The 23,720-nt window shown below is 42.2% G+C and overlaps 1 long non-coding RNA gene across 1 annotated transcript; it reads left to right on the top strand.

The window, feature by feature from the left end:
- Positions 1–2,215: 2,215 nt before the first annotated feature.
- LOC116575863 lies at positions 2,216–22,036 on the top strand. Its single transcript, XR_004279980.1, has 4 exons — positions 2,216–2,254; positions 9,717–9,797; positions 11,552–11,608; positions 21,865–22,036. It is a non-coding gene; the product is annotated as an uncharacterized LOC116575863 (long non-coding RNA).
- Positions 22,037–23,720: the final 1,684 nt, after the last annotated feature.

Here is a 23,720-nt window from a genome sequence, read left to right as displayed (position 1 = left end):
AAGGAGAGGTCTTGGAAGAAACCAACCCTACTGAAATCTTCATCTCATATTTCCAGTCTCCTGAACTTTGACAAAATTAATGTCTGTTGTTTAACTCGCCCAGTCTGAAGTACTTTGTTATGGCAACGCTAGCAAACTGAGACAAACAATCTAACCTTAGGGAGTCAGAGGTGAATTGGTTTGCTAGGGCTGCCGTAACAACACACCACCGCCACAGTGACTTACACGACAGAAATTCGTTTTCTCACAGTTCTGCAGCCTGGAAGTCTGAGGCCGCAATGTCAGCAGGGCTGATTCTGAAGGCTGTGAGAAAGAATCTGTTCTCTCTCTGCCTAGCTCCTGGCAATTTGCTGGTGATCTCTGGTGTGGAGAAGCAGCATCCAATCTCTGCCTATCTTCACAAGTTTGCTGCTCTTTCTGTCTAAATTTCCCCCCATTTGGGAGCGCCTGGGTGGCTCATTTGGTTAAGCATCTATCTTCCACTCAGGTCATGATCCCAGAGTCCTGGGATCGGGTCCCACATTGGGCTCCCTGCTCAGCGGGGAGCCTACTTCTCCCTTTCCCTCTGCCTACTGCTCTGCCTATTTGTGATCTCTCTCTACCTTTCTGTCAGATAAATAAATAAAATCTTGTGATCTCTCTATATATCTATATCTATAAATAAATAAATAAATAAATCCCCCCCCCCCTTTTAAGGACCTCGGTCCTATTGGATTAGGGCCTATCCTAATGACCTGATTTCAACCTGACTGCCTCCCTACAGACTCTATCTCCAAATACATTCACATTGTGAGGTACTGGGAGTGAAGACTTCAACACACAAACTTTGGAGAAAATATTCAACCCCTAACACAGAGCTTCCTCATAGCATGGTGGCTGGTCTCAGGATTCTAAGACAGCAAGAGTGGAAGCTGCAAGATCTCTTGAGGCTTAGACTCCAAGACTCTGAAAACACCCTTTTTACCACATTCCATTAATCAAAGTAAGTCACAAAACCAGCGCAGACTTGTAGAATGGGGAAAGAGACCCCATGCCTTAATGGGAAGATTAGCAGAATATTATAGCCATGTTTTCAATCTTCTATGGAGTCTTATCCTTTTTTACAATTAACTCTATGAATGTAGGCTAATCATAGAAGCATAGATTCTCAGAATTGGAAGGGACTGAGGCCAACCTTGTTTCCACTAATGCATATATTTCCTCTGCCCCTTTCTTATTCCCATGCTCCCCTTCTCTGTCCATTCTATGGGCTATTCCCACATGAACTCATCAAGCCTCTGTGTCTGAGCTTATGCTGTAACCTCTGCCTCGAAAGTCCATTTCCCCTTCCCTTATTTCCATCTTTTTTTTTTAATTTCCATCTTTTTATTGAAGGATAGTCTTTATATAGGACAGTGCACACATATGTGTACTGCTTGACGAGTTTCATAAACAAAACACATCCCTGTCATCAACATCCAAATCCAAAAGCATAACACTAACAGCACCCCAGAAGCACTCTCATGCCCTCTCCCAATCTTTACCCATACCCTCCCACACAACAAAGGTAACAAGTGTTCTGACTTTAATAGCATATGTTAATTTTTTCATGTTTTTGTGCTTTATATAATGGTAACATACAATATGTAACCTTTTGTGTTTGACACCTTTTCCCCAAAATAGTGTATGTGTGTGATTCATTTCTATTTTTGTTCATACTTGTAGGTTTTTTTTTTTTTTTTTAAAGAAAGCTCTAGGCCCAACGTGGAGCTTGAACCCGTGACCCCAAGATCAAAAGTTGCTTGCTGGGGCGCCTGGGTGGCTCAGTGGGTTAAAGCCTCTGCCTTCGGCTCAGGTCATGATCCCAGGGTCCTGGGATCGAGCCCTGCATCGGGCTCTCTGCTCAGCAGAGACCCTGCTTCCTCCTATCTCTCTCTCTCTGCCTGCCTCTCTGCCTACTTGTGATCTCTGTCTGTCAAATAAATAAATAAAATCTTTAAAAAAAAAAAAAAGTTGGGGCGCCTGGGTGGCTCAGTGGTTTGGGCTGCTGCCTTCGGCTCGGGTCATGATCTCAGGGTCCTGGGATCGAGCCCCGCATCGGGCTCTCTGCTCCGCAGGAAGCCTGCTTCCCTCTTTCTCTCTCTCTCTCTCTCTGCCTGCCTCTCTGCCTACTTGTGATCTCTGTCTGTCAAATAAATAAATAAAATCTTTAAAAAAAAAAAAAAAAAAGTTGCTTGCTCTTCCCACTGAGCCAGCCAGGCACCCCGATATACTTGTAAGTTATTTTCATTGTTGTATAGTATTCCACTATATGAGGCTGTGTTATACTTCATTTATCCATTCCACTACTGATGAACATTTAGGTAGTTTTCATTTGGGGCTCTAATAAATACTGCTGTTATTAATATCCTAGTACATGTTTTCTGATGACCACAGATAAGTATTTTGTTAGATATTTATCTAGAACTTAGAACTAAGTTAGAACTAGATACTATCTGATATTCCAAAGTGTTTTTACCAATTTATACTTCTGCAAATAGTGTGAAAGAGTTTTAGTTATTCCAGATCATTGTTCACCTCCATCCTGTAAGATTTTAACCCAGTTTACACTTCTTTTGTTGCCTAACTCCTATTCGTTTTTTTAAAACTCAGCTTAGGAGTCACCTTCTCTAAGAAGCCTGACCAACATCCTGGACTAGAAGTCGTTTTCTGGGCGGACAGTCACCATCATCTGTAGTTAGTCTGTTTCTATGTTTTAAGAAACATATGTTTCTAGTTGTTTGTTTCTTTATTTATTTGAGAGAGAAGGAGAGAGAGAATGAGTAGAAGTAGGGGGAAGGGCAGAGAGAGAGGAAGAAGCAGACTCCCTGCTGAGCCCAATGTGGGACTTGACCCCAAGACCCTGAGATCATGACCTAGGCCACAGGCAGATGCTTAACCGACTGAGCCACCCAGGTGCCCCCTGTACCCTAGTTTTTAGAAGCTATCTGTTTAGAGTTGTTGAGGTTAGTGTGAAGAATGACCAATAGGCCCATGTTTGAACTGTAACACATCTTTGGTGAGCAACTTACCAGAATCTATTATTATGTACACTCAGTATATATACATAGTATATCAATTCATACATTCTTTTATCTAATAATTTCTTTTAATTACTTTAAATTACTCTTTAATTACTTTAATTACTCCAAATTACTTTTATACGAACACAAAGATACATGTTCAAGTACAGTTGCAGTATTGTTTGTTTGTTTAAAAGATTTTATCTATTTATTTGTCAGAGAGAGAGAAATAGAGAGAGAGAGAGACCCCAGAAGCAGCAGGCAGAGAGAGAAGCAGGCTCCCTCCCTGCTGAGCACGGAGCGCGGATGCAGGACTAGGTCCCAAGACCCTGGGACCATGACCTGAGCTGAAGGCAGATGCTTAACCAACTGAGCCCCCCAGGCATCCCACAATATTGTTTTTAATAGTGAAAAATTGAAAGCAACTAACTAACCATATTTTCAATATGGAAATAGTTAATGTAATGCCAACCCCTGGTTTGTTTGTTTGTTTGGTTGGTTGGTTGGTTGGTTGGTTGGTTGAAATAGGTACATGTGTATGGGCTTAGGAAGATCCAAAGTATATTAGAAAAAAAAAAAGCAAACAAACACCCCAGCAAGTCACAGAACAATATGAAAGCCTCTTCAGGCACAGTATTGGGGAACAGTTCCCAGAAGAAGGGGGTGTTGTGTTGATAACCAGACCTGCTACCATCTTGTTTGGACAAATTACAGCATTTGCTATTATGTTTATGCCTCCTTCTGAAAACTCTTTCAGTTTCTTTACCTATAATATGAGGCTAATAATAACATCTATCTTCAAGAGTTGGATGAGGAGTTAATATAAGTGAAGCTTCTAGAACAGTCACAGGAAACTGGTCTAGGGGTGGTCAGCTGACCCAACTTGATCGATTACAGTCCTTCCCAGGAAAATTTGACATTGAAATTGAAAGACCAGCCCCTCTTTGAGAACCTGGACCATGATCTGTAAAGAACAAAATATTTTGGCAGCCATGTTTCCTCTATCTGGAGTAGAGAAGAAGAGGGAACTGGCATGCAGGGAGAAAACGAAGCATTTACCTCTATAATCTATTTTTTGCTTCAACCAGCTTAAGCTGATTTTCTGCCATAATCCTCACCAATACAATCAATGCAAATGCTCTGCTATAATGACTTTTCTAAAATTTTTTTAAAGATTTTATTTATTTATTTGACAGAGATCACAAGTAGGCAGAGAGGCAGGCAGAGAGAGATGGAGGAGAAGCAGGCCTCCTGCTGAGCAGAGAGCCCAGGACCCTGAGATCATGACCTGAGCTGAAGGCAGAGGCTTAACCCACTGAGCCACCCAGGTGCCCTTCTATAACCATTTTTATTTGATGCAAATTACTTGTACACAAATGGAAAATTGGAGAACAATATCAGTAAGCAAATAAGTTGTGCAGTGTCATTCAGACCTTTCCCAGCATGTTAATGTTCTGACGTGATCAGTAATAACCTTCCTCACAATTAAAGAAAAAGTTTTAGCAATCAATGAAGACTTAAAAACAAAAATTAAAGTGAATTTTAAAAAGCTGAAAATCCTGCAGTCTTTTATTATAAATATAAATGCCTTCCTTTATAAGTGCTTTCCTTTAGGAGGGAAGTGGCTAGTTTATTGGCTTCAAGAACTGCTGTATTTTCTACTGAGCTATCTAGAAAAGCTCCAAGTGCTGATAAAGGAGCTACAAAGAGATTTTCACACGTTTCCCTCAGGATGCCTTACCAGGCCTTCCTGAGCCTCCTTGCTTCCTCTCCAGCTTCATAACTATATCTCTTGAGACTCTGCTTTCTGCAAAAGAAGCAAGCTGAATTTATTGCTCAATATTCCCCCTGCTAAAATGCAGTTCCCTTTCCAGGTTGCCTGGCTAATTTTTACTTAGCTTACCGCCCCAGTCTTCCCCTGGAGGGACATCCCAACCCCTAGTCTAGTCTCACCTTCACACTGCTGTGTGCTTTCGTAGCAACTGCTTATCCCCTACCAGCATCCCACATTATTGTAATGACTTGTTTATTATCTGTCTTCCTCACTAGACTCTCAGCTTTATGAAGGCAAAGAGAGGGTCGGTCTCATTCACCAGCAACATGCTCCAGCAGCTAGTACAGTGCCTAGTGTACACAAAGCGCTCATTAAATATTTATTGGATAAAATAGAACATTAGAAATCTCTGTTTTCTATATTGTCTACAAATAACTTTTCAAGTATATTTCTTTTTTTTAAGATATTATTTTTAAGTAATCTCTAAACCCAACATGGAGCTTGAACTTACAACCCTGAGATCAAGAGTCACATGTTCTACCAACTAAGCCAGCCAGGTGCCCCCTCAATTATATTTCTTTTGAAAAGTTAAGTGGAAATCTATCAGAGTAATAAATTTTCATTTTAGGAGATTTGGAAAATGTGGAAAATTGTAAAGAAGAATGACAATGTTTCCTATAATCTCACCATTCAGATATAAATATTTTTGGTGGTTTTCCTTTGTGCCTATATATGCATGCGTTTAAGTTTTTTTTATTTTGTTATTTTTTAAAAGATTTTTCAAATTTATTCGACAGAGAGACAGTGAGAGACAGAACACAAGCAGGGGGAGCAGGAGGAGGGAGAAGCAGGCTCCCCACCGGGCTCAATCAGTTGCTTATTTCAAAGCTCAAGTTTCCCAGATTCGGAAATGAGAGCGCATGTGAGTAAGCTCTTGTGCTCTGTTGACATGTCTCTTCATTCTCTGAGCATTTCTCTGCCCTCTGGCACAGCCCCAGAGTCAACTCTTTCCTGCTCCAAATCTGTTTCAGACTATTTTTCCAAGGAGCTCTGGTTCCTTTTGGTAGAGGATGGTATTCAGAAGCCAAAATCTAAGCACTAGAGGTACTACTACTTTTGGTGTGTTGCTAATCTCACATATATTCATATATATTCATGAATAAAAGTAAATTGTATATCACATTTCATAATTGTAAATAAATATAGATGTACATTGCTACCTCTATAGATAGAAAAACCATGAAAACATCTGGGGCTGGGGCGCCTGGGTGGCTCAGTGGGTTAAAGCCTCTGCCTTCGGCTCAGGTCATGATCCCAGGGTTCTGGGATCGAGCCCCCTATTGAGCTCTCTGCTCAGCAGGGAGCCTGCTTCCTCTTCTTTCTCTGCCTGCTTCTCTGTCTACTTGTGATCTCTGTTTGTCAAATAAATAAAATCTTTAAAAAAAAAAAATCTGGGGCTATCTTCAGGGGCATCAGACCTGTAGTCACACAGGACTCTGCACTTAGAAGGACCCTGAGCTTGGCTTAATAAAAACTCGGCTCTCACCATCTTGAAAGTCTTCTATTTATTTGTTTATTTATTTATTTATTATTTATTTTTTAGACTTTTTTATTAAGTTTTAAAATTTTATTTATTTATTTTAAGTAATCGCTACACCCAATGTGGGGCTCAAACTCATAACCCCAAGATCAAGAGTTGCATGCTCTACTGACTGAGAGGGCCAGGTGCCCTGAGGATTCCTTTTTCTCTCCATCCCTGCCAACATTTTTCAGTTCTTGTCTTTTTGATTCTAGCCATTCTGACAGATGTGTGGTGATATCTCATTGGGTGGTTTTGATTTGTATTTCCCTGATGATCAGTGATGTTGAGCATCTTTTCATGTGTCTGTTGGCTATCAATATGCCTTCTTGGGAAAAAAATGTTTATTCAGGTCTTCTGCCCATTTTTTTTTTAAGATTTTATTTGTTTATTTGACAGAGAGAGAGATCACAAGTAGACAGAGAGACAGGCAGAGAGAAGAGAGAGGGAGAAAGCAGGCTCCCTGATGTGCAGAGAGCCCGATGCGGGGCTTAATCCCAGGACCCTGAGATCATGACCTGAGTTGAAGGTAGAGGCTTAAGCCCCTGAGCCATGCAGGCGGCCCTCCTCTGCCCATTTTCAATCAGATTATTATTATTACTACTATTTGGTGTTGAGTTATGTAAATTCTTTACCATTTTTTTTAAAGATTTTATTTATTTATTTGACAGACAGAGATCACAAGTAGGTAGAGAGGCAGACAGAGAGAGAGAGGGAAGCAGGCTCTCCACTGAGCAGAGAGCCCGATGCGGGCCTCGATCCCAGGACCCTGAGATCATGACCTGAGCTGAAAGCAGAGGCCTTAAGCCACTGAGCCACCCAGGCGCCCCAATTCTTTACCATTTTTATTAACCCCTTATCAGGTATGTCATTTGCAAATATCCTCTGCCACTCAAAAGGTTGTCTTTTAGTTTTGTTGGTGGTTTCTTTTCCTATGACAAAGCTTTTATTTTGGTGTAGTTGGTATGGTCCTAATAGTTTATTTTTGCTTTTGTTTCCTTTGCCTGAGGAGACACATCCACAACTGTGTTGCTAAGCCTACCCATCTTGAAATTCTTAATTTTCAACAGGGGACCCCCACATTTCCATTTTGCATAGGGCCTCCTAAATGAAGTAGTCTGTTCTGAATATACTAAGAACTTCCATTAGAAGGCAAGCTTCCTTTAAGCTCCTTCCCTTTCCACAACAGGTAAGTCCATTCTCTGCTAATAAGAAACCTGGTTGATTTTCTGACTAAATTTATTTCTTTAATCATGCCTCTTGTATGCAATAGATCTTCCATGAGCGCTGCTGCTTCCTCCCTTATGTGGATACTCTCCTCGTGACCTTTAGACTCTGTCACCTCAAACTGGGTCACCCTTCCACACCGTTGCTCATCTTACTCTATTCGGGTCCTGACAGTTCATGCAAGACTGTTGCTCCACAGAAATGCTGTCCTTACCCCACCTGAACTCTGACATACCCCCTCCCCACTGGCTGGCTGTTCTCCTAACATTTTCCTTCTACTTTGCCTGGCTCTGACAGCCCATCCTGAGTCACCTCTCTAGCACCATAGTGCTTAAACAAACAAAAATGGATATAGCCCAAATTAGACTAGAAAATACGAGTATATTACAAGAGTCAGTAGTGTTTCCTGATTTTTTTTTATTTTAATCAAGTACCAGTGTATGTGTGCAGGCACACATGGGCATGTATGTGTGTATATAACTGGATTGTAACATAAAATACATTTTTTTACTATTAAGTAGAACAAAATTCAAAAACCATATATATGCATTATGATCTCAATGTTGCTTTATTTTTTTATTTTTATTTTATTTATTTTTTTTAGATTTTATTTATTTATTTGACAGACAGAGATCACAAGTAGGTAGAGAGGCAGGCAGAGAGAGAGGAAGGAAAGCAGGCTCCCTGCCGAGCAGAGAGCCCTCTGCGGGGCTCAATCCCAAGACCGTGAGATCATGACCTGAGCTGAAGGCAGAGGCTTTAACCCACTGAGCCACCCAGGCACCCCTATTTTATTTTTTTCAAGATTTTTACACACAGAATTACACCACTTTTTTTTTTTAAATTAATTATTTATTTGACAGATTGAGAGAGCACAAGCAGAGGGAGAAATAGGCTCCCCACTGAGCAAGGAGCCCACTGTGCTGGGCATGATCCAGTCTTGGGTTCATGACCTGAGCCGAAGGCAGACGCTTAACTGCCTAAGCCACCCAGCCATCCTCAGTGTTACTTTTTAAATTTTTTTTAAAGATTTTATTTATTTATTTGACAGAGAGAGATCACAAATAGGCAGAGAGGCAGGCAGAGAGAAAGGGGGAAGCTGGCTCCCTGCGGAGCAGAAAGCCCAATGTGGGACTTAATCCCAGGACCCTGAGATCATGACCTGAGTTGAAGGCAGAGGCTTAACCCACTGAACCATCCAGGTGTCCCAATTTTTTAAAAAGGACCACACACTTGTGATGCCTGGGTGGCTCAGTCATTAAGCCCCTGCCTTTGGCTCAGGCCTGTGGTCCCTGGGTCCTAGAATCAAGTCCCTGTATCGGGCTCTGCATGGCGGGAAACCTCCTTCTCCCTCTCACACTCCCCTTGCTTCTGTTCCCTCTTGCTGAGTCTCTCTCTGTTAAATAAATAAGTAAAATCTTTAAAAAAAAAAAAAAAAGATCCCACACACATACACAAGGAGCAGGAACTATGTGAAGTGATGGATGTGTGTGTGTTTACAGATGTGTTAACTAACTTTATTGTAGTGATTGTTTCACAATATATACATAAAGCAAATTATCACTTTTAACAATTGGGAGCAGAGTTAAAGGACAACTTTCACTTTTAAATCTATGTTCTATAATATTTTAATTCTTAGGATGGAGTAAGTTGCATACTATTTGCTGAAAAAAGTAAAAAATATGGGACACCTAGGTGGCTCAGTTAGTTAAGCATCTGCCTTTGGCTGAGGTCATGATCTCAGGGCCCTGGGAACAAGTCCCACATTGGGCTCCCTGCTTAGTGGGGAGTCTGCTTCTCCCTCTTACTCTTCCTTTGTGCTCTCTCTCTCTCCCCCTTAAAAAATAAATAAAATCTTAAAAAAAAAAAAGATATAAGCAATTTTGAAAAAAGTAAATATATTCAGGATAATGGGATCCAGGTTTCTCACTATCAGAGAAGGATGTTACAGACATGGAAAGGAAGAAAAACAATGAATAAAATAAGGGGTCCTAAGTCCATGCTGACATAAAACAATACATAAGTAATTCAAAATTTGAAGTCACAAGTTATGTATATGTTTCAAGTTACCTCCCCTCAAAATATGTATTAATAGGTACTTATTAATGAAGAGACACTCTACAATGGAGAAAACTGACAGACTCTACAATGGAGAAAACTGACAGACACCAGACAGGTAATTGAAGTAAACAACATCATTGTGGGACTAATGAACATTGTGGCCCAGTCAATAGCTTGCAGGGAGAACATGGATCTTCCTACCAAAAATGAGTCATTGGAATCTAATCATTAGAAACCCCCAACTGAGGGGATGCCTGGGTGGCTCAGTTTGTTAAGCAGCTGCCTTCAGCTCAGGTCATGATCCCAGCGTCCTGGGATCGAGTCCCACCCACATCGGGCTCCTTGCTCAGCAGAGAGTCTGCTTCTCTCTCCACCTCTGCCTGCCACTCTGTCTGCCTGCGCTCACTCATGCTCTCTCTCTCTCTGACAAATTAAAAAAAAAAGAAAAGAAATCCCCAACTGAGAGTTGCATGGGTGGCTCAGTGGGTTAAAGCCTCTGCCTTCAGCTCAGGTCGTGATCCCAGGGTCCTGGAATCGAGCCCCGCATCGGGCTCTCTGCTCAGCAGCAAGCCTGCTTCCTCCTTTCTCTCTGCCTGCCTGTTTGCCTACTTGTGATCTCTTGTCTGTCAAATAAATTAAAAAAAAAGAAAGAAAGAAAGAAAGAAACCCAAAACTGCAACCCACTGAAATCCCAAATGAGAGACATTCTACAAAATATCCTGAAATCTGGGGCGCCTGGGTGGCTCGGTGGGTTGGGCCGCTGCCTTCGGCTCAGGTCATGATCTCAGGGTCCTGGGATCGAGCCCCGCATCGGGCTCTCTGCTCAGCGGGGAGCCTGCCTCCCCCTCTCTCTCTCTGCCTGCCTCCATGCCTACTTGTGATCTCTGCCTGTCAAATAAATAAATAAAATATTAAAAAAAAAATCCTGAAATCTGCAAAAACGTATCATGAACGTAAAAAAAAAAAAAAATGACTGGAGAACTATTTCAGAATAAAAGGTCTAGATACTAAAGAGACATTGCAATGTAAAGACAACATGTTATCCTGGTCAGATCTATTTATTACAAGGGATGCTCGGCAAAATTTGAATGTGATCTGAAGTAAAAGCTACCAGTATATGAGTGTTAATTAATTGTGACTATATAGGTAAATGTTTATAGAAAATGCACACTAGGGCGCCTGGGTGGCTCAGTGGGTTAAGCCGCTGCCTTCGGCTCAGGTCATGATCTCAAGGTCCTGGGATCAAGTCCCACAGCGGGCTCTCTGCTCGGCAGGGAGCCTGCTTCCCTTCCTCTCTCTCTGCCTGCCTCTCTGTCTACTTGTGATTTCTCTCTGTCAAATAAATAAATAAAATCTTAAAAAAAAAAAAAAAGAAAACGCACACTAATATAGTGCGGAATAAAGGCACATCAAATTGGCAACTCAGTCCCAGATGCCTCCCCACCCCCAAAACAAGATATATAGGTCTCTTAATATTCTCCTCATTGACTAATCTAGTAATTTCTTTTTTTTAAGATTTTATTTATTTGTCAGAGAGAGAGAGGATGGGCGAGCGAGCACAGGCAGACAGAATGGCAGGCAGAGGCAGAGGGAGAAGCAGGCTCCATGCCGAGCAAGGAGCCCGATGTGGGACTCGATCCCAGGATGTTGGGATCATGTCCTGAGCCAAAGGCAGCTGCTTAACCAACTGAGCCACCCAGGCGTCCCACTAATCTAGTAATCTTATTAAAATAAGAAAGAAAGAAAGAAAGAAAGAAAGAAAGAAAGAAAGAAAGAAAGAAAGAAAGAGAAAGAAAGAAAGAAAGAAAGAAACAAGGTTACCTCAGAATGACTTATTTTTAATGAACACTGTATATCTGTCTGTTGCAGGGTTGTGGAGCTCAAAGGCCAAGAAAGAATTCTTGAGACATTGTACAGTGTAACTTGGTAAGTTTATTTAAGTAGCACAGGGACAGGACCCATGGGCAGAAAGGCTACACTTTTGCCTTATGAAGCTGGTGGGTATTCGCTTAGCGCTCAAGAGAGAAGGGACATGCAGGGATTGTTAAATCATAGAGGCTCTCTTAGAATTTCTACTTGTAAAACTACTTCTTCAAGATTTCTCTGGTGCTTATCATCCAGCTGGATATTAACTATCAGTGAAGTATACAGGCAGTCATGAGACCATTTAAGAATGTAGCAACCAGGGATACCTGGGTGGCCCAGTCAGTTAATCATTTGTCTGCCTTTGGCTCAGGTCATTATCCCAGGGTCTTGGGGTCGAGTCCTACATCATCGGGCTCCTTGATCCATGGGGAGACTGCTTCTCCCTCTCCCTGTCCGGCCTCCTGCTTGTGCTCTTCTCTCTCTTTCTCCCTCTGACAAATATGTAAGTAGGGGCGTCTGGGTGGCTCAGTCATTGGGCATCTGCCTTGGGCACTGGTCATGATCCCAGTGTCCTAGGATCCAGCCCCACATCAGGTTTCCTGCTCCAAGGGAACCTGCTTCTCCCTCTCCCACTTCTCCTGCTTGTATTCCCTCTCTCACAGTCTCTCTCTCTGTGTGTCAAATAAATAAACAAAATCTCTTAAAAAAAAAAATCTTAAAAAAAAATGTAGCAATGGGGGGTGCCTGGCTGGCTCAGCAGGAAGAGCATGTAATGCTTGATATTGAGGGCATCAATCCAAGCCCCGTCCTGCGTGTCGAGACTACTCAAAAAACAAAGTAAATTTTTAAAAAAGAATGTAGCAACCAGCACATGTTTCTCCTTTATTGAAACCATGCTATGCAGGCTATAGGTCAACCTTCTGGGCTAAAGGTAAACATTTTTCTGTTTCTATCTCTCATGTCTGTAGTGGTTATTGCATGTGTGTGTGTGCGTGTGTGTGTGTGTGTGGGCGTGCACACGTATTCTGACAAATTATCTATTAATTAGCATTTGGTCAAGGACTGGGATTACAGTCTCAGAGGGATATATTTCTGAAAATTTCTCATCGCTAGTCTCATCACCATGTCTCTGATATTCTAGGGATTGCCGCTCATGCTAGAGCAAATCAGCCCTCCCAGTTTGCTGGGGATTGTCCCAGTTCTAGCACTGAAAATCCCACTTACTTGGAAACCCCTTGTGGGGACATGAAAAGTGTCAGTTGTTCCCCACTTTCTAGGGAAAGGTGCAAAAGCCATGTGGCAGCCCACAAAAATAGAGGCTGAAAGCATTGGGTGCCTAATGACTTGGACACAAATTATCCACCTTCTGTAGTCCCCGGTTGCTGTTTTTCCCCTGAGGCTGATGTTGACAATCTTGATTAGCCACATTCACAGTAACAGATCATCCATTGTTGCCTGACCCCTCGTGTTGTAATTTAAATGAAAAATTTACATGCTTTGTGTAACAATCTGGTTTTGGTTTTGCCTCTGCTTTAACAATAGTTAAATAGTGCTTTGTATCAAGATGGAGCACATTTAATTTTTTACACTGTGAATATTGTGACCATGCTTTCTAAGAGTTGAGAAATGAAAAACAATTGTAGTACCTACGTGAGCAAAACCTACACATGGCTGAAAAAGAAAGCTCCCCAACGGCTTTATTTTAATGAGAGGTGGGTAGGAGGGCGCGTATCATAGGATTAAGGAGGTAAATAACCAAAACAGCGTGTACTGCACGATCTGCAGAAAAGAATTTGAGGATTGAACCTGGAGAAAAGCAAGGGAAAGTGCTGACTTTGACCATCTCACAAATTCAGGATAAGAAAGGCAAGTACTTCTATAACAATAAAAGTTTTTCATCTCCTCAAAAGACACCCTGGCTCATGTAAATAGTTGCTGTTTAATGAGCTTGGGTGTGCCAAACTAACTTGGGATGAACATAGCTATTGTATCTTTCCTTGATTGTTTTATGAAACTGGATAAAGTTATATTTCTTAATTCAGAGCAACTAAACATCTTGTTGGGGCACCTGGGTGGCTCCGTTGGTTAAGCATCTGCCTTTAGCTCCCATTGTGATCCCAGGGTCCTGGAATCAAGCCCCAGGTTGGGCTTCCTGCTCAGGGAGGAGCCTGCTTTTCCTTCACCACCCTGCTTGTTACCTCTCTCTCTCTCTCTCTCTCAAATAAATAAATAAAATCTTTTAAAAAATATATCTTATTGGCAAACAGAAGGAAAATTTTTGATGATAGATACTTGGCCCCTTAGAATGTAGAGTGATTCTGACAGGCCCTACCAACAACCATGCTTTCTGCAGTGTACTAAGGGATGCCTGAATCACAGAAACAACAAAACAGTCTCCCTAGCCCTTAGGCATTTGGATTTTTAAAAAGGAGTTTCAAATTCCTGATTTGGCTGAAGATTTTACTGAAGCAGCATAATACATAAAATAAAAGATTGCTTATATCTTGGGCGCCTGGGTGGCTCAGTGGGTTAGGCCGCTGCCTTCGGCTCAGGTCATGATCTCAGGGTCCTGGGATCGAGTCCCGCATCGGGCTCTCTGCTCAGCAGGGAGCCTGCTTCCTCCTCTCTCTCTCTCTCTCTGCCTGCCTCTCTGCCTACTTGTGATCTCTCTGTCAAATAAATAAATAAAATCTTTTAAAAAAAAAAAAAAGATTGCTTATATCTTGTCTAAATGCAAACGACACTTTGGTCATCTACCTGTACATTCAGTAGACAGTGTTAAGCGTACATGCTGGGAAACTCCATTCGGTTTATAAACTTCTTACCAAAGAAAATGAAAAGAAGTTTACCTGTTAAAAATCCTGCATTGCATACCTTGTACGCAACACTGCTTTTAAAGACGTGATTTGTTTACCTGTGTTCCTGAAGTTTTTACAAAAAAGTATCTGGTGACTCTTTTTTTTTTTTTTTTAAGATTTTATTTATTTATTTATTTATTTATTTATTTTTAAATATTTTATTTATTTATTTGACAGACGGAGATCACAGAGAAGCAGGCAGAGAGAGAGGAGGAAGCAGGCTCTCCGCTGAGCAGAGAGCCCGATGCGGGGCTCGATCCCAGTACCCTGGGATCATGACCTGAGCTGAAGGCAGAGGCTTTAACCCACTGAGCCACCCAGGTGCCCCAGATTTTATTTATTTATTTGACAGACAGAGATCAGAGTAGGCAGAGAGGCAGGCAGAGAGAGAGGAGGAAGCAGGCTCCCTGCTGAGCAGAGAGCCCGACGTGGGGCTCTATCGAGGTCCTGACATGAGCCGAAGGCAGAGGCCCAACCACTGAGCCACCCAGGTCCCCCAGAGGAGAGAGAATCTTAAACAGGGTTCCACACCCGCTGTGGAACCGTCATGGGGCATGATCTTTGACTCAGAGATCATTACCGGAGCCCAAAAACCAAGAATGGGTGTTAACCCGCTGAGGTACCCAGGTACCCCATCATTTTATTTTTCTGATACAATTACAGATATAAAATGAGAATCATTTAAATTTTTTCCAACATGTTAATTACCTTAATTATGGTAATTATTTTATAATGTATATGCCTGTCAAAACATCATGCTGTAGGGCATCTGCGTGGCGCTGTTGGTTAAGCAGCCGACTCTTGGTTTTGGCCCAGTTCATGATCTCAGGGTTGTGAGATCAAGCCCCAAGTCAGGCTTAGAGCTCAGCTTGAAGTCTGCTCTCTCCCTCTCCTTCTGCCACTGCCCCCCGACCCTGCCCCACTCATCCACACTCATATGCGTGCTCTAAGTAAAGAAATAAAATCTTTTTAAAAACCCCATCATGTCGTATGCCTTAACTATATATAATTTTTATTTGTTAGTTGTATCTCAACAAAGCTGGAAAAAAATGGTGCATAATTGGCATGTAGTGCTAAGGTGATGTGGAACTGTAAGACCTTTAGGTATTAGTTTCAATGAGACTCAGTTTCTTGCACTATAAAATGAGATAAGTTAGATAACCTGAATATATATATATATATATCTCATTGGAAAGTTTAACTACAATCCTGACTATCAGTACCAAAAAGTACGCCCTTTTATTTATTTATTTATTTGTTTATTTTTTATTTTTATTATTTTTTAAAATTTATTTATTTTTTTAAGATTTTGTTTATTGGGGAGCACCTAGGTGGCTCAGTGGGTTAAGCCTCTGTCTTCAGCTCAGGTCATGATCTCAGGGTCCTGGGCTCTCTGCTCAGCGGGGAGACTGCTTCCCTTCTCCCTCTCTGCCTGCCTCTCTGCCTACTTGTGGTTTCTCTCTGTCAAATAAATAAAATACTACAAAAAAAAAAAGAATTGCAGATAAAGAAAGAAATATATACATATGCAAACCTATGTATGTATATGAAATAAGTTGATCAGAAATATATTAAGTGGGAGTAAGTGGGAAACTGTAATTAAGAACACAAAGGAGGGCGCCTGGGTGGCTCAGTGGGTTAAGCCGCTGCCTTCGGCTCAGGTCATGATCTCAGGGTCCTGGGATCAAGTCCCACATCAGGCTCTCTGCTCAGCGGGGAGCCTGCTTCCTCCTCTCTCTCTCTGCCTGCCTCTCTGCCTACTTGTGATCTGTCTGTCAAATAAATAAATTAAATCTTTAAAAAAAAAAAAAAAAAGAACACAAAGGAGTGCCTATTGGCTCAGTTGGTAAAGCATGTGACTCTCTGGATCTTTGGGTGATGAAGTTAAGCCCCACAATGGGCATAGCACTTGCTTAAAAAAAAAAAATCCTTTTTTAAAAAAAAAGTTTTATTTATCTATTTGACAGGCAGAGAGGCAAGGGGGGGGGAGGCAGGCTCCCTGCTGAGCAGAGAGCCCAGAGGCAGAGGCTTAACCCACTGAGCCACCCAGGCGTCCCCAATTTTTTTTTTAATTGGAAAAAAAAAGAAAAAAAGGGATATCTGGGTGGCTCAGTGGGTTAAGCCCCTACCTTTGGCTTAGGTCATGATCTCAGGACACTGGGATCAAGCCCTGCACTGGGCTCCCTTTTCAGCGAGAAGCTTGCTTCTACCTCTGCTGGCTGCTCCCCCTGCTTGTGCTCTCTCTCCCTCTGACAAATAAATAAAATCTTAAAAAAAATTTTTTTTAATGAAAAGAATATAAAGATTAACTAATAAGTAGAAAATTCTTCCTGAGGAGAAAGAGTATTATAAATTATAACATTTTTTTTTAAAGATTTTATTTATTTATTTGACAGAGAGAGAGATCACAAGTAGGCAGAGAGGCAGGCAGAGGGGGAAGGGGAATCAGGCTCCCTGCTGAGCAGAGAGCCCGATGCGGGACTCGATCAATCCCAGGACCCTGAGATCATGACCTGAGCTGAAGGCAGCGGCTTAACCCACTGAGCCACCCAGGCGCCCATAAATTATAACTTTCTAAGAAATTGTTTTACCACAATTTTAACAAAAATCCTTGATATAAAATAAACACCTATTTTTAATATTTTCTATCAATTGAAGAGCACATATGTGTATAATTTTTAAGTACACACACACACACACACGCACACACACATATCGAGGGAAAGAGGGAGTATGATATGGCTTATATTCCAGTTTGGCTCTCTAAAAAGTTGGTCACCCTATACTGGGCATTCATTCACTAAATATTAAGTTCTTACTGTGTGCCAGAGGCTGTGTCAAGGACTAAGGACTAAGGTTACAGCTGTAAAAAGGTGAACAAAACTCCCTTCTCAAGAAGACCATATAGTTTAATGGGTACTCAGTTGAGATAACAGATATTATAATGTACTGTGTGGTAAGTGTTAAGGCAGGGGAAATGATCTAAGAGCACAGAGGCAGGTCAAGGAAGACCTCCCCTAGGATGGGAAACTGGAGGATGAATATGAGTCAGCCAGGGGAAGCTGGCGGTTGGGGAAAGGACACAAGGAAACATCCTTCAGGCCCTAAATAAGACCAGTGAGATCATGGCACAAGTGGGGAGCTATGAAACTTTCTATCATGTTTTTTAACCCAGCATCAGCAAATAATTGTGTTTTCTGTGTGCCCTATGAGAAATACAAAGGGCAGCCAATAATCACAGAGTGATTACAATATGGTGGGAATGTATGAGATAAAGTGAAATTTTAGTGGAGGAACATCACAGCACAGGAAATGTCACAATTATTGAGATACAAATTCAGTTTACATTGAAGGGTGCCTCAGCAGTGAACTGGCCTCTTCCTCTACCTCTCCCCTTCCTTGTGTGCACTTTCTCTCTCTCTCTCTCTCTAATAAAATCTTTTTTTAAAAATTCAGTTAACATTGTAAATTACTTAGGTCAATGCTTTCACATTCCAATTTGTTTATTTTGAACAATCTCTCCCTCCCCACCTAGATTCGCCAGCTACTAACACCTTACCATACCTGCTTCCTCTCTCTCCATATGCGTACACACGCTTTCCTTTTGCCAAAACAGCTGAAGGTAGGTTGCCCACATCCTCCTACATTAGTCTTAAATATGTTATCCTGAATCTCCTAAGAACAGAAACATTCTCCAATACAAGCACAATGCCCTAACTACTCCTAAGAAAATCAACACAAACTCAATCACAACAACCAACACACAGAGTGAACACTCTTAAGTTCCCCAACTGTCCCCAAAATGTCCCCTCCTTAATCGTTCCACCTACCTATTACATTTAAAAAGTTCTAATTGGGGCACCTGGGTGGCTCAGTTGGTTAAGCTTCTGACTTAATCTCAGCTCAGGTCTTGATCTCAGGGTGGTAAGTTCAAACCCTGCATTGGGCACCACATTGGGCTTGGAGCCCACTTAAAGAGAACAAAGTTTTTCTGTATTTGTGATGTACTTTTGTTCCTAGAAAGTGAACATAACCTCTGTAGGTCTGTTTCCTCCCCTATATGATTAGCTATACATTAATGTTTATTCTATCTGGGCTTATTGGATCTATGATTTATGACAGGATCTGTGAGGAAAACATTTGGAAAATGTTTCAGGATAGGCTTCCACATCACAAATAGCCTCTAGGTGTCCTCCTTGGATAGAGGAAACCTGTAGCTTGTTGCTACAGAGGACTATCCCAGAGCAGTCACCGCCTGAAGAAATAACCTTTTTCTCTTGTCAGTGTAGGTCAGAGAGTCTCACAAATGTCTCAGCACAAAAATAAACTCACTTCATCCGGTTCTCCAAACATTTGGCATGCTTGACCTGGGTAACGAAGTGGGAGTGTGAGGATAATAAAGTGACAGAACAAAAATAAACCAGGTTAAGTAGTGACCGACTTGTTTTCCCCACTTCTGTGCTTTTTTAAAAGGAACTTTTTAATTGCTGGGTATTGTGCCCTTGTGAGACTCCTCAGTTAAATGGATAGAGAAACAGACTAGAATGAGCCTAAGTAAGAAGGCCCAGGGGAGGGCTCCTGGCTGGCTCAGCTGGAAGAGCTTGAGACGCTTGATCTTGGGGTCATGAGTTCGAGCCCCACATTGGGTGTAGAGATTACTTAAAAATACAGTCAAATAGGGGCACCTGGGTGGCTTAGTTGGTTAAGCATCTGCCTTCTGCTCAGGTTATGATCTCAGGGTCCTTGCATAGAGCCCACGGGCTATAAGCTCAGTAGGGAGTCTGCATCTCCCTCTCCCTCTGCCCCTCCCACCCCCCTTACACAGGTATAAGTGCACTCTCTCTCTCAAATGAATAAGTAAAATAAAATAAAATCTTTAAAAAAAAAAAAGAGGGAGCCATAGAGGAGATGTCTGTCAGGAGTGGTTCAGGAGGAGAGGAGAAGGGACCAAGAAAGGGTGGGAACTTCTGAAAAAGAAAGAAAAAAGGACTTGCGACCTTTCACCCTCTCCTTCCCTCTTTTTCTCAAAACCAAGGCACTGTAGGTTGCCCACTTCTATTCTTTGGAAGAACAGCAGCAGTGAGAAAATGGCCAACATTTCCATGTATGATTCAGAGAAATGCGTTCCCCACCATTGGAATAAACTCCTTGCCCAGTAGGGTAGGCAAATAATGCCCCTCTCCCCGGAGATAGTCAGGCCATAGTTTCTGGAACCTGCGACTATATTACCTCACAAGGTAAAGAGGATTTTGCAGGTGTGATTAAATTAAGTGTGCCGAGATGGGGAAATTTTCCTTGGCTATCCAGATCGGCCCCAAATCAACACAAAGTTCTTGTCAGGGAGTGGCAGGAGAGTCAGAGATGTGCTGGTGGAAGCAGACGTTGGAAAAATGAGGGTCTACAAGCCAAAGAATTCAGGCAGCCTCTAGAAGATGGAAGAGGCCAGAACAGATTCTCAGCCAAAGCCTCTAGAATTGGTTTCAGCAGCCACAGGAAGCTAATAGGCCCAATGCAGGGTTGCACAAAATCCTTCAGGCAGACTCACAGTCACACTTAAAGCAAAAACTCCTGGTTCACAGGAAACCCAGTCCAAGCCCAGCCTGATGCGGGGGGGTGGGGGGGGCGGGTAGGGAGCAGGGGATGGGCAGAGTTCTCAAGGAGGCCAACTCCTCCACAGGCAGGGGAAAGGAGTCTCCCACATCTGTAATAATGCTAAAAATTCATACAGTTCTTAATCCTGCACCAGGTATGTTCTAAGAGGTTCTGCCTGTTACAGCACTGAATTCTCACTGCAGATGAGGAAAGTGAAGCCCAGAGAGAGCAAATTCTCTGCGCCCCTGAACGCCTGCTTTATTTTTCTCCTTAACACTTAACTTTATCCTGGGATCTCTGGAAAACAGTCAGAGGGAATGATTAAGTGGCCATGCTTTCCCTCAGAGAAGGGAAGTCAGGGCAGCCATCCGCAGAAAAAGGGAAAGTGAAAATGTGAGGAAATGTGAAGTAATGCAGGACGACTGACGTCTCACTTCTTGCTCTGGAGACCTAGTGGGTCTCCAGATCAGCCAGCTGGGCCGTCATGAAGGGACATGAATTGGTTGTCCGGCTCTGGAGACCTGATAGATGATCGTTTTGCCCTACATCGTCTCTCTTGGGAAAAAATATCCTTAAATATCACTTCCTCTTTTTCTTTTTTTGGTTGCTCTCAGGGTTCTGGAATTCTCCTGTTCTTTCTGCTCTGTAACGTCCAGGGTCCTTGGAGAAAGGAGGAGACTCCGACAAGGAGATCACAGGTCACACGGGGTCAGTACTTGTTTATTTCATTTCTGTTGGCTGAGGAAGCACACACATTTTTTTTTTAATATTTTATTTATTTATTTGAGAGAGACAGAGATAGTGAGAGAGAACATGAGCAGGAAGAAGGCAGAGAAGCAGACTTCCCGCTGAGCAGGGAGCCCAACCTGGGGATTGATCTCAGGACCCGGGGATTATGATCTGAACCGAAGGCAGACACTCAACCAGCTGAGCCACCCAGGCACCCCTGTCCCACATATTTTTCTTTTATGTTAATTATGTGCCCATAGTCAGTAATAAGAAGTGTTGTAAGGTTGGGGTTTTTTTTATTTATTTTTTAAAATTTTATTTATTTATTTATTTATTTGACAGACAGAGATCACAAGTAGGCAAGGAAGGCAGGTGGCAGAGAGAGAGGAGGAAGCAGGCTCCCCGCTGAGCAGGGAGCCCGATGCGGGGCTCGATCCGAGGACCCTGGGATCATGACCCGAGCCCAAGGCAGAGGCTTAACCCACTGAGCCACCCAGACGCCCCATGTTGGTTTTTTTTTTTAATATTTTATTTATTTATTTGTCAGAGAGAGCGCACAAGTGGGGGGGACCAGCAGACGGAGAGGGAGAAGCAGGCTCCTGGCCTAATGCGGGACTGGATCAATCACAGGACCCTGAGATCATGACCTGAGCCCAAGGCAGCTGCTCAAAGGCCAGAGCCACCAAGCACCCAGTATTACATTTTTAAGAATGGTTTTTTATTAACAATCTCCTTCTACTTAATTGTTATGCATAAACAATATTTTATGTTCTTTAGCTGTAAATGCCTTTACAAGTGTGGTATAAGCATGGACCAGAATCACAGGGTGTGAGAGAAGCCCTGGGGTCCCAGGGTGACTCCTGGCCTGATCTTCCTGTGGAAGTCCCCTCCTCCAGGCTCTCACACATCTAAATTATTAGGAATTTAGGGTTTTCTATTCTGCTTCTAAAAATGCCCACAAAATGGTATTTAATCCATGGTAGTGATTTGAATTTTTAGCTTTGTAATGTAGTTAAGTATTTATACAGGGTTTATGAGTGCCAGGGAGTATTCAAACTATTTTACAAATATTAATTTGGTTAATCCTTGTAACAACCCTATAGGGTATGTACTATTATTATCATCCCTGTTTTGCAGATAAAGAAATAGAGGCCCAGAGAGATGAAATTACTTGCCCAAAGGTTAACAGCTAGTAAGTAACACAGCTGGGATTAGAACACAGCTTCTATGACTCAAGAGTCCATGGACTTGACCAGCTGGTAATGATGCTTGCCAGGCCAATAAAGAGCTCATCTTCAAATGGCATCTTTTTTTTTTTTTTTTTAAATAATGCAGAGGGGGCGCCTGGGTGGCTCAGTGGGTTAAGCCGCTGCCTTCGGCTCGGGTCATGATCTCAGGGTCCTGGGATCGAGTCCCGCATCGGGCTCTCTGCTCAGCAGGGAGCCTGCTTCCTTCTCTCTCTCTCTGCCTGCCTCTCAGTGTACTTGTGGTTTCTCTCTGTCAAATAAATAAATACAATCTTTAAAATAAATAAATAAATAAATAAATAAATAATGCAGAGGGATGCTTAGAATAACAAAGTCATAATGCAGGAATAAAACAGTGTGGGAGGTCACTTAATCCTCAAGTACTGGATGAATTTGATTGATGTACATGCATTTAAAAATTTTCTTTCCAAAATTGGTAAAATGTCATGTCACTGTCTACAAGCCTGAGCATTAAGGTTCTTATTTAAAGTACAATTAATTGGAGTGCCTGGATGGCTCAGTCAGTTAAGCATCTGCCTTTGGATCGGGTCATGATTCCGGGGTCCTGGGATCAAGCTCTGGGTCCTGGGATTGAGCTCTGGGTCCTGGGATCAAGCTCTGCATCGGGCTCCCTGTTCAGCAGGGACCCTGCTTTCTCCTTCTCCCTCTGCCCCTCCACCCTGCTTGTGTACACTTTCTCTCTCTCAAATAAATAAATAAAATATTTAAAAAATAAATAAATAAAGTACATTTGATCCCCAAATCTGAAGCTGGCTCTGGGACCAGCCCCAGCTTTTTAATGAGCTTGAATCAGGAAGGATCTAGGACCTAGTCAGTGCTCTGTATTAGCTCACTAAGGGAAAGGGTTCCAGGGAAGTAGGAAGCAAGGGGCTAGGAATGACGCAGAGTTGGTTGAGTTGTCATTTACCAGCCTGAATTCATCCCTTTGCTGATGAAAATATTCCAAAGTCCCAAAGTAAAAGTTAAATTTACTTTCTATACAATCAAAGTAAAATAAATTACTTTGATCTCGATTTGTGTTTTAGAGAAAAAGAGGATAGGTAGCCTTCGGGACTGGATCAGTTTTAATTCTTATCCCCATCCCTTCTACACACATCTCTCACCTAGGCGATGGTCCTTTTTGTTTCTAGAACATCTAAGCATGACATAGAATTATCTTTTTCCTGGAGAAAGGATATCTGTATCCATTATTTACAGGATGTGAACAGTCATATGGACATTTTCATTCCACACTTAAAACTGCCAGTGCTTTCATTCAGTCATTCAAGAAATATTTATTGTTTGATCACTGTGTGCCAGGCACTGTTCAAGGTAGCTGGGATACAACAGTAAAGAAAACAAAGATCCTGCTTTCACAGAATCTGTATGCTGTTTCAGGAGTTCTACTTACATTTCTGAGTCCCTGTCATTCAAACAATTTTTCTCTGGTTGTTTATTTAAAGATTTTTTAAAAAATTTATTTATTGGACAGATAGAGATCACAAGTAGGCAGGGCAGAGGGGTGGGGAGTAGCAGGCTCCCCACTGACCAGACAGCCCGATGGAGGGGAGCGGGGTGGGGGGGTGGGGGGGTGGTCCATCTCAGGACCCCAGGATCATGACCCAGCCGAAGGCAGGGGCTTTAACCCACTGAGCCACCCTTGAACCCTCTCTGGTTGCTTATTTAAAGTATGTACGGAAAATCTGTCTTTATTAACAGATGTATCAAAATGTTTCTCCAGCAGGT

The sequence above is a fragment of the Mustela erminea genome, chromosome 17 (genome assembly GCF_009829155.1).
Source record: "Mustela erminea isolate mMusErm1 chromosome 17, mMusErm1.Pri, whole genome shotgun sequence".
Lineage (NCBI taxonomy): Eukaryota > Metazoa > Chordata > Mammalia > Carnivora > Mustelidae > Mustela > Mustela erminea.
Note: the sequence above shows the minus strand (reverse complement) of the source record. Positions and strands in the feature narration are given on the sequence as shown.